The following is an 11,197-nucleotide window of genomic DNA, read 5'->3' as shown; positions in this document are numbered from 1 at the left end:
TGCAAGACGTGCCTGTGTCTCACATCACTGGTGACGCCAGCAACTTATTTCCCCGCTGACTGCTGAGGCAGCCGATCCTCTCCCCAGCTCTGACGTGGGAACCTGCCCTTAATTTCCAGTGGCACCAATATGTTTCCTCCCTTCCCTTTTTTCTCTGCCAAGCCCCAGTTTGCTCCATATAGGACATGACAGGCGGTGATGAAGCACCCTGAGTGATGCTGGGAGGCCCAAGGGCTGGCACAGCCCGGGCTCCTGAGCAGCAATTAGCTGACAGAGGGCACGGGCCGGGCTGGCCGTGCCAGCCAGCAGCGTCCCTGGCAGCTCCCAGTGAACCCAGGTCATGCATGACACACTGCATGCAGCAGGGATGGGGATGGAGAAGAGATCCCAGGAAAAAACAACCGGCCTTGGCTTTGGGAAGGGAAACCAAGAGGGTGTGAAGGCAGGAGGGGGGTGAGTGTTGCTCCCCGAGCACAGGCTGCGCCCAGGGCAGGGGGTGCTGCAGCTGAGGGGATGGAGCTGCATCTCTGCAGGACTGGGTGGTTAAAGGTGCAAATATCCAGGGCAGGTGCTGGAGGCAGGGATACAGACCTGTGTCCAGGATGCTCTGTGCTTGGCTGGCTGATCCCAGAGAAGCTGTGGAGCCCCATCCCTGGAAGTGTCCAAGGCCAGGTTGGACGGGGCTCAGAGCAACCTGGGCTAGTGGAAGGTGTCCCTGCCCATGGCAGGGGGTGGCACTGGATGAGCTTTAAGGTCCTTTCCAACCCAAACCTTTCCAGGACTGTGAGTGGTGCAGCAGCCCCAGGGCTGTGTGTGCTGTGTGGTCTGGCAGCCCTGGAGCTCCTTCCCCTGTTTGTAAACACCCAGAGCCCCTGCTTTGCAGAGGAGGACACGAGCCAAGTGCCTGTGATGGCTCTTGGGAGCAGAACCTTTGGGGAGAGCAGCCTTTGCTCTCTTTACCCATCTCAACAGAAACTGTTCTGCTCTGCCGAGCTGGGAGTTGGCTGCAGATCCCACTCCCAGCCCCGGGGCTGGGAACAGACTCTCCTTTCAGTCCTTGGCTGCGGGCAGCGCCGTGAGCAGACGGGGAGGAGGAGGAGGAGGAGGCTGGTGCCATCCCTCTGGAGCACCACGGTGGCAGGTGTGGGCTCAGCTCTGCCCAGCCATCCCAGACAAGGAGGAAACCAGGCAGGGAGGTGTTTGCAGCAGGGAGAGCAGGCAGAGGTGCCTGTGTGCCACCGAGGAGGGGCTGGCAGAGCTCGGGCCCTCCAACCCTGCCCCACTCACAGTCCCTCCACTCACCCTTTGTCCTGGTCCCCCTCTGACTAATATCCTTCCTCCTATTCAGCCTGTTCTGCTTCCACCCCTGCCTGCAACCCCCGCTGAGCCGAGCAGGGACTGGGGACGTGGCTTTCCACCCAAACCCCAGAGCTAAGCAAGAGGAGACAGAGCAGCTGCAGGACCAATGTGACTCCCTCAGGCAGCCCAGCGGATCAGTGTCCAGCTTTTGGACAGATCAGATGCTTTTTGTCATTCATTATCAGCCGAGGAACAGCCCTGCAGTGCTGGGACACGGAGCCAGTGGAGCGTTGTTCCAGCAGTGCCCGTGGAGGGAGAGGGGATCTGGGGGGGCTGGAGGAGAGGCAGCACTCTGAGCCCACGATGACTAACTCCCTCCCTCCCACTCCCTCACAGGAACCACTATCAGAAAGCAGAAGCTGCTTCCTTCCCTCTTGCTCCCCACTAAGATTTTCCAGTGACCCGTCGTTCTGCAGCGCTGATGGAAACTCGCCCGGTCTCCGGCCCTTCCTTCTCCAGGGCACTGCTTTGGGTGGGTTTTTTGCCTTCCCAGCTGTCTCTCGGCATCATCAGACCTTCACAGTGGGAGCATCACCCCTGGCACTGCACTGCTGCCTCCCAGCTTGGGGCTCACTTGGCTCTGCTCCGACCCACAAGGAAAAGCCCCTCGTTCCCCTGCACCCCCCTCCCACATGGATCATTGGGGGTTCCCAGCAAAGGAGCTCCAACCCTGGGCACAGCAGGGTGCAAACCACAGCCCACCACAACAAGGCTTTGGTAAGGCTTTGGTCCCAGCCTTACCAGGCACAGCTCTGCCGAGGACAGGCAGGGAGACGGATGCAGCATCCCCCTTTCCCTGGGATTTGTCAGGGAGAGCCAGGAGCAGCAGCTTGAGCCACAGAGGAGAAGCTGCCACCCCAGGGCAGATCTCCAGCACCCCAGCCTGAAGCACCCAAACATCCAAAAGGGACAGACCTGCTCCCTCCCAGGTACCAGCCTGATAACACATGAAAAATTCAGATATTTAAGCATATTTTGGGAATCTGAAAGCAGCTGGCAAAAGTCTCACACCCACAGGAGCTTTGCTGCAGCTTCCCAGCATAGCTGGGCACCCCACAGCTCCCAGCCACCTTCACACCTGCTTCCCTGGCAGCAAAACCACTCCCAGCCAGGCTAGGCTCCCCAGCCAGCGCTGCCAACAGGAACCACAGCAGCATCTCCTGTTCCTCAGCTCCACTTCCCCCAGTGCACGAGCTCAGGCTTAATCAATTCCTCAATTATTAATTAAAAAGCCCCACAGACTGCAATGCCCAGCCCCACGCTCGACCAGAGGCAACCAACAGCCAAAGAGCTCTCCTAGTGCTCATTCCCTAAATCTGTTCCTAATTAGGAGTGGACTCACCCCTGCAATTAATTGCCGGAGTCGTTCATGAGTGCCTGGACATGCAGCTCTGTTTGGAAGAGGAGGCAGCAGAGTGGTTAATCGGTTTGGAACGAATGGAGAGAGCGTCCAAACCTGTGGCAGAGCCCTTGCACCTGGCAGGGGGACAGCGAGGGCTGGCGGCTTCCAGCAGAAACCTGGCTCTGGGACAAGTGGGATTTGGGGATTTTTTTTTTTTTTCCCCCGGAGCTCTGGGAGTGCTGCAGAGCCGCTGCCCGTGGGTGCTGGCAGGGTCTGGCAGCCCCAGGGGCTGTCGCTGCAGCCCAAGGAGCCGCACTTGGCGTGACAGAGCGCCCGTGTCCCCGCTCGCCCCAGCCCCGTGTCCCCGCCTGCCCGCTCCTTGTCACCACGGCCAAGCCCCGAGGGAGCCGGGGCTGGAACAGCCCTTCCAGAGCAATCACTCGGAACTGGCAGTTTGACTCCTCTCCAGGTACCACGAGCCTTTGGGAGAGCCCGGGGCCGGCGCTGGGGAGCAGGGCCCCGCTTTCTCCCGGGGTTTCCCCGTGCCGTGGGCGCTCCACAGGCCTGGGAAATCAGCGGGGTCAGCTCGTGGAAGGACAGGGAACGTCCCCCATCATGTGGCATCACCACCCTCTGAGCAGGCAGGGCATGAGGGGAGCACAACCCCTTCCTAAACCCCCTCGAACCAAGTGAAGCTCTTCCATGCCTCAGTTTCCCCAGCTGCCCACCTCCGCAGGGAGCACAAGGCACAGGACACCAGTTGGCTGCAGTGGCCCTGAAAGCACTGGCTGCTATTATTAGCTTTAAGGGAAGTGAGAGTCTTTCTGTGCCTCAGCATTTAATTTTCCCTCCTAATACACTCTGCACGAAAAGAAACAACCCCCCCTACACCCAGACCCCCCAGGAAATCACGAGCTGGCAGTTGAAGCCACAGGATCATTCCCAGGGTTGGGGAGCAGCAGCTCCAGGCTCCCAGCAGGTCAAAACCAACCTCCTATGGTTGTTTTTCAGCAGTTTTACCGTAATTGGGCTGTTCTGGTGATACTCAAGCCCCATTATCACCCCATCTCTGCCAGGTCATGGGGAGGGTCCCGGACCCTCGAGGCCTTTGCCACCAAAGCAGCTCCACAGATCTCAAATGGAGATATTTAGGGAAAAAAGCCTGCTAAGTGAGGGAGGAGTTGAGCTGAGTTCTGGGCTAATGGCTGGTGAAATTACATTAAAAACTGGAGCAAAGCAAACCCTGGAAGGCAGATCAATGTAAACAGCACGGGAAACTGGGACGCAACTCCTGAGCCGGAATAGCTGTTTATGGCTGGATGTCAGGAGAGCTGGGGTGACTCACGCTGGGGATGGGGGACTGGTTCCCCTCAAGGCTGGGTCACCATCCCCCAGGGATGGGCTCTGTGATGGGGACCCTGCTCTTGGTGGGGGCAGATTTCTGCACGAGGCAGTGGCTCCAAGCCTGGCCATCCTCACAAAACTGCACTTTCCCTGCAGCTCATCCACGTCCAGGCTGGGGCTGAGCTGATTGCCTGGGGCAGAGGGGCTTTGCAGGCCATCACCAGGTCCTTGGGCAGCTCCAACGGAGGGATATTCACTGATCCTGTCTGAGTGAGGATACCCTGGAGAAAGAGAGAGAAGCAGCATCCCCTAAACATCCCATTCAGCCCTAAGGCAGCACCTGGGCGGGTGGATGGGGGCAAGAGAGGTGGATAAATAGGTGCTGAGAGGAAAGAGATGGGTAATGGGGTCAGTTGGGCACGGACAGGCAGGAGTGGGCAGTGATGGGTGTGGAGGGACCCAGAGAGAGCAGGTGCCAGGGCTGTGGGTGCCCTGTGGATGGGCAGGGGCAGTGCACAAGGTGCACTGGTACCTGTGCTCCCTCCGAAGAGCCACCTGATGAATAATAGATGTGAATTATGGCCACGAACAAGCGCTGGGGCCCGGCTGTGCTGGGCTGAGGGAACAAGGTCGGCTGCAGCCCTGGCCTCCCACTGCCTCCCCTGGCCCTGTGCCAGCGCCAGCCCCGAGGCCACCGGGACATTAACCTGCTTTTCCACCAGCGCCTGCCGGCCACGTCAGCCGGCTTTTAATTAGATGGAGCACTTCCGAGCATTCCCTGCAGCCCGGCCGGGAAGATCCGGGGGCTGCCAGGGCTGGACCCGAGCAAAGGCGGGTTTCCAGTGGAGCTCCAGTGCTCTGCTGGCCACCCGTGTGCCACCCCTGCCCCCTTCACAGGATATCCTCTGGGAACAGGGTTTTAAGGGCATCCTCTCCCAACTGCTGCCTCACTGGAGCTCCGGAGCCCTCACTGCTCCCCCACCCCAGCTGTGGCAGTGCCCTCCGAGGAGGAGCCAGGCTGTGAGGGAATCTGCTGCCTCTCCCAAATCTCCGCTCCCAGAGCTCTGTAATTACAGGGATTTGTCCTCCCTTTCCTACACTTTAATTTGCAGCCTCTGTGGTTGCTCCTCCCGGGAGCAGCAGGTCCCTGGGAGGGGGGAAAGGCATCCCCCTGCCAAGGCACGGCCCTCGATGGTGCAGAGCTGCCTCCCCAGACGGGACCCCCCCTCATCCCCGGTGGCACTGGGCCACCCTCACCCAGCCTCATGTGCCTCTCAGGAGAACTTGGCAGCAGGTGCCCACTCCTCACCCAGTAATCCTGCTCCGTGCCACCCGCCAAGGGCTGACAGGAATAAACACATCCCGTCCCACATGCCTTTCCATAAGGGGACAGAACCTGCTGGCCGAGGTGCCGCCGGCCCGGCTCCTTTCCAGGCCAGCAGTCACCGGGGGCCAGGCAGGGGAGGGGCATGGATGCCCCCACAAAACCCAAAGCCCAGGGTCTGCTGGGCACCCCTTGCCCACCTACAGCCCCCCCCAGACCACCCCTCCAGGAGCACCTCCACTCCCCACCCTGAACGCGGCAGCAAGGGCTGACCTGCAGGTCACAGCCCCGTGTGAGCTGAATGCAGAGGGGCTGTTAAATGAGTTAATTAATGGGTGTTAATTAGCGATGAGAAGGCTCTGGGAGGGCAGGTGGGGAGGAGAGAAGCTGGCTGGCCTGTGTCCCCCCCAGCAGAAGGACAGCCCTGCCTGGGGGACCCCCTCATGGGGTGCTCCCACCACGGAGGGGCCACGGTGAGGACAAAGCAGGGGGTGGCTGAGCCCCCCGGGTGCCACAGCGAGTTCCAGGTGCCACCTCACCCATCAACAGGGATTCCCCTGCGAAGGGTGTTCAAAGCATCACTTCCAATTCCCGTCTGTTTTCCCCTCCTGCCATGGAGACGCCTCCTTATGTAAACACTGTTAAGTAGGACGGCCTTTTATATCTCCTTCTGCCATCACTGACAGTGGCTGTGGAGGCTCCGGGCCCCCAGGCCACCCCCTCTGCCTGCCTGGCAGCCAAGGAGAGAGCTGGGCTGCCCCCATGCCCATCCCCACGCCACGTCCATGCCAGCTCTGCATGGGGCTGCACCCAGCCCAGGAACCAGCCACCAGCACCATCTGGGTGCATCCAACACCCTGTTGGGCCCTGGAGGGGCCTGGGATGGCTTTGAGCCAGGAATATGGGGCCAGGATTTAACTGAAGTGGCTGAGTCTGTGCAAAGCCCTCCCCTGGGCAGGGGGGGCTGCAGCAGAGCAGATGGAGGGGCTGAGCATGAGCTGGTGGCACCACCACACACCTTTTGACCCCCTCGTGCTCAGCAAGGAGGGTCCCATCACCAAGACATCCCCCTGCCCAGCCCAGCAGCTGCCCACGGGACCGTGGCATCCCTAATTCCCAATCCTTCATGGCTCCCTCTGGCCAGGGCACCCCCTCCTTGCTGTGCCCTCCGTGCCTCCCCTCTGCCTCCGCTCCCGCCGTCAGACAACTAAAACCGTCAGCTTTAACAAGGGTAAATTTTTGATGAACAGGTTATTAAATATTTGTAGCTGTTGCATGAGCTTTCAATTATTCAGCAGGAAAGTGCAGGCAAGGTGCAGGCAGCTCCAGCAGCTGTGTGCAGGCTCTCCAAGTGGCACTGAAGGACACGGTGGCCACGTGGGACGTGGATGTGCTGGGGCTGGCCGGGAATCCTGGGCAGAGCCAGCAAGAGACCAGAGGGAAAAACCTCCAGGAACAAAACTGTTCCACTGGCAAAATCATTGTAATTCCCATGAAAACTCTCACGTGTGGCCATCCAGTGTCACCTGCTGGGAGGGCACCAGGAGATCCATATGGGAATATCCCGGACCACCCTTGTGCTCTCAGCAGTTCTGCTGGCTCCCAGTCGGGGTCAAACCCTGAGCACTTGGACCAAAATGGACCAAAATGAACATTTTCAAGCCCCAGTCTGGCTGCAGTACTGGGGAGCTCACGGTTGTGCTGGGGCTCCATCAGCACAATCCTGATCAGGATCCCGGTTCCATCAGCATCCCGGTTCCATCAGGATCCTGGTTCCATCAGCATCCTGGTTCCATCAGGATCCCGGTTCCCCAGCTGGCATCTGGTGCAGGGACACCACCCAAACCTGCCCCCCACCCCCACAGCAGGGCTGCTCCTGGTCAGGGCTTCACCTTCCTGGAACATACCTGGGGGAAGCAGCCAAGAGGCATAAAATTCCAGCTGAACCTCGGCCAGCAGCGGCAATTAAAACAAAATGATTAATCACAAACAGAGAGCGGCCATAAAACTTTCCAGTAATGGGAGGGAGAGAGGGATGAGCAGCTCGGGAGCTGAGGAGGCTCCTGCAGGAGCAGGGGAGCAGGGCTGTGTTTCCAGCAGGGTTTAGGAAGGCAGGGATGTCCCTGGTTGCTCGCAAAGTGCTGAACTCCCTTTTGACTTGGGACAGAGACGAGCTCTTGGCTGGAGGTGTCTCCTTGGCAAGGATGATGGGAATGCTCTCCAGGCTGGATACTCCACTCCATGGCACACAGGACACCCCTCTGCTCATTCTGGGGCTGCTCTCCTCGGGCTGGGGAGAGAGGGAGAGCCAGGGGCAGGATTTGCCCGGGGCCTGGTTTCCACCTTTAATGGATTCTTGGACATATTCTGGATCCTCTCCCCCCGAGCATCCCATCAGCTGCACCCACCCCCAGGCTGCATCCCTGTCCATGGCCAGCTCAGAGCCCAGGGGAGCATCCAGGGCCTCCTCCCGGTGCTGCACGGGATAACGGGAAAGGCGGGGACGCAGATGGGGCTGCAAACAAAAAACCAGTGACCCCAAGGGGAGGACTGGCCTTGGGACCCCACGCAGCCGGATCGCCCGGCGCCCCGTGGAAATGAGGAGCGGGAGCGAGGGGCTCTCCTGCTCCTCGGGATGGATTTGCTCTGCCTTTGCTCCGGTGTGCTCGTGTTCGTGTCCCCGCGTGTCCCCGGGAGCGCACACGCGTGGGAGCGCGGGCAGCGCCGAGCCCGAGGGTCCCGCAGCGCGCTGCCACCCGCGGGCAGGTACACAAACTTCCCTCCCTTTGGAGAAAGGAAAGCCAAGGATCAGCCAGGCTCTTTCGTTGCCGTGGCAACCCGCAAACACTCATCAGCGATAATTGCCGAGAGGCCGGATCCTGCTCCGGGCACGGCACAGGTTGTCTCTGCCCCCACCGCCCCCCTGCACCTCCCGAGCATCCCCATCCCGCTGGAGCTGGGCTGGGAACTGTGGCAGAGGCCGAGCACTGTCCCCAACACCCTCCTGTCCCCGGCAGGAGCTGGGAGAGCCAGGAAAGGCTCCCATTTGACACGTTGGTTCTGTGTGAGGGGTATCCATCCCCCCCTCCCCAGCCTGCCCACGGGTATTGAGCGGCATCGCTGTGCCAGGAAGGAGAATCCATTCCCAACACTATTATTCTTATTAATAACAATTTTAAAAATTGACTTCAAAAGGTGCTGCTGACCTTGGCACAAAGCGTGTGCTGGGACTGAGCACCAGTTGGGGTAAATGGGATTTTTGGACTCATGTCAAGTCATTAACTCCTCCCAGCCAGTCATTAATCCCCAGGAAATGCCCTGTGACTTGGATCATCGATGCTTAATTAATACGAGCTCCCATCCCCTCAAGCCCGGGGCCAAATCCTGAAGTCATTCTGTGCAAAGCTTCCCCTTGGCTGTGGCTGCTGCCCGAGCCCAGGGTGGTTGTGGTGGCAGCCAGAGCCAGGAGGGTGCTGAGGGATGCAGGTACAACAGGATGTGGGTGCTGTGGGTGCTGGTGAGGCCAGCAGGTAATTGCCCCCAGCCTGGGGCCAGGGATAACACTTTCTTGTGGGTTTGTACCACACCACGGCCAGGAAAACCTCTCTGAGGTGAGCCCGACCTGAGCAGTGCCATGAGCACCCTGATAATGCAGAGTCTCATGGAAAGGCCTCACCCCTGCTCGTGTTCCCTCCATCCCCAGCAAGGGATACTCAGCAATCCCTCAGTTCTCCCCCCTCCCTCCCCACACCTCTCATGCAATCAGCTTTATCCCCTAATTTGTCACCAATGGGAAATGCAGCCCCTCCTCTTCCCCACTCCCCCCTGCCCCGGGTCCTTCTTCTTAAAAGAGAAATAAAACCCCATTCATCACCATAATGATTTTTATTTCCAAGCTATCCAGTGATTTATGGGCCTGTTTCCCGAAGCCATTCCCTCCTGCAGCAGATGAATGTTTAAGGGTGGGCTGGGGGTGCCAGGGGGGAGTGGGGAGGGAGACACAGGGACACCGTGGGCCAGCACGTGCCAGCAGTGCCACAGCAGCACGAGCTGGGAAAAGGGCTTAAAATGAAAGAGGGGGTCTGAGAGGAGAGGGAGGTGCCACCATCCCACACCCAAAGCAGCCCCGGTGCCGTGTGGATGCAGGAGCACCGTGGAGCTCCCTGTGCCATCCAGGACGTGTCCCCTGGCACCTGGCACGGGCTGCCAGTGCCACCAAGCCCTGCTGGAATTTGGGGTGGTGAGGACAAACCAACCTGTTAAAATCTGGGGGATTTGGGGCCATGAAGCCCCTGCAGGGATCCAGGTGGGAGCCATGCAGAGCACGCCCAGGAAGGTCTCACTGCCTGGCAGTCCCCACCACGGTGGTGACTGAGGGACAAAGGTGAGGTAGGGCTTAAATACCACCAGAATTTCAGATGTGGGGCTGGACAATGGGCAAAATCCCACCTACCCCATCCCCCAGGCAGTGCCACCCCCATCCCTCAGCCCCCCAGGGCCCATGGCAGCCTTTGGAGAAGCCCCTTCACCATCCCCATTGCAGACACCTCCCAACCCAGACCCTTCCCAGCATCACCATCTCTCTGCCAATCCAGGCTGCCTGGGTGTTTATTTTTGCCTGCATTAATTTGCCCACATCTCTCTTTTTTTTTTCTTTCTTCTTTTTTTTTTTTTTACTGTTTGTCTGAAGTTATGGCTCAATTTCAGGAGATGAAGAAAACTCAGTTTATAAATAGTTTGCTCAAAGCACCACTTTCCTGAAGGGAGAGAAGGCAGCTCCCAGAGAGAGAGATGTGTCCCCAGGGAGGGTCATCTCCAGGGGAGGGGGATTTTCATCTTTCCCACATCATCTCTGCAAAAAACACCCAAGGTTCCCAAGAAAGCTGCCAGAGTTCTGTGGGTGCTGCTCCCCAGTGCTGACGTCACAGCCAGGACATGTCTCTGTGGAGCTGGGAAGGTTGGGGACAGCCCAAGCAGAGCAGCACCATCCCTGCTTTGGGCAGGGAGATGCCCCCAGGCCTGGGTGTGATGCTGATGTTGGGAAAGAGATGGTGAAAGGAGGAAATTCTTGGGGAATTGCCACCGTTGGAGCATCCCAGCCCTGCTCTCTTCACCCCTTTTAAGGCTGTCCTGCTGTCCCCAGAGCTGCCCCTGGAGCAGGGCTGGGACTCGCTCCAGGAGGCTGGAGGAGGGAGGTTGTGTGCCCACCACTCCAGCTGAGCCTGGATATCCACTGCAGATATCCAGGACTGTGCTTTCCAGGCAGCAGGGATGGCTGCAGGCATCCTACAGGGATCCTACGGGCACCCAACCACTCCCTGGCACCCCTGGGTGCACCTCTGCCTCTGCTCAAGCAAAGGGTGCTGCAGAGCCAGCGTCCCCCCAAAAAACCTGCACCCAAACATCCCTTCTCCTCTGCAAGGCCTCCCACTGGTGCTCCCAGCCAGTTCCCAGCCCAAAGGCAGCACCTGATGCCCGTCTCTCCTCAGTCAGGATGCAGCTCCCAAAATCCTGAGGCTTCACAGGGACCTTCAGCACTGAAACCACACCTCGGGCTCTTCCCCTGCTCCCACACACCCACAGACCCTCTTAACCCCCCCACATCTCAAGGTGCCCAAGGCACAGGACCCAGCAGTGCCCCTCACACAGCTGTCCTGCTCTGCAATAAAATAAAACCCCAACTATTTGCTTCAATCTGTTTTCCATCTCCACGTCCCCCCCGGGCTCGACTCGCCCCTCCCGGCCCAAGGAACGGTGGCATCTGCTCCTGCTTAAAGCTGCAAAGTCACTGCCCTCTTCCCAAAAGGAGGGATGCAGGGGAAAGGCAG

The sequence above is a fragment of the Manacus candei genome, unplaced genomic scaffold (genome assembly GCF_025592945.1).
Source record: "Manacus candei isolate 608988 ecotype Guabito, Panama unplaced genomic scaffold, ASM2559294v1 h1tg000073l, whole genome shotgun sequence".
NCBI classification, from domain to species: Eukaryota; Metazoa; Chordata; class Aves; order Passeriformes; family Pipridae; genus Manacus; species Manacus candei.
Note: the sequence above shows the minus strand (reverse complement) of the source record.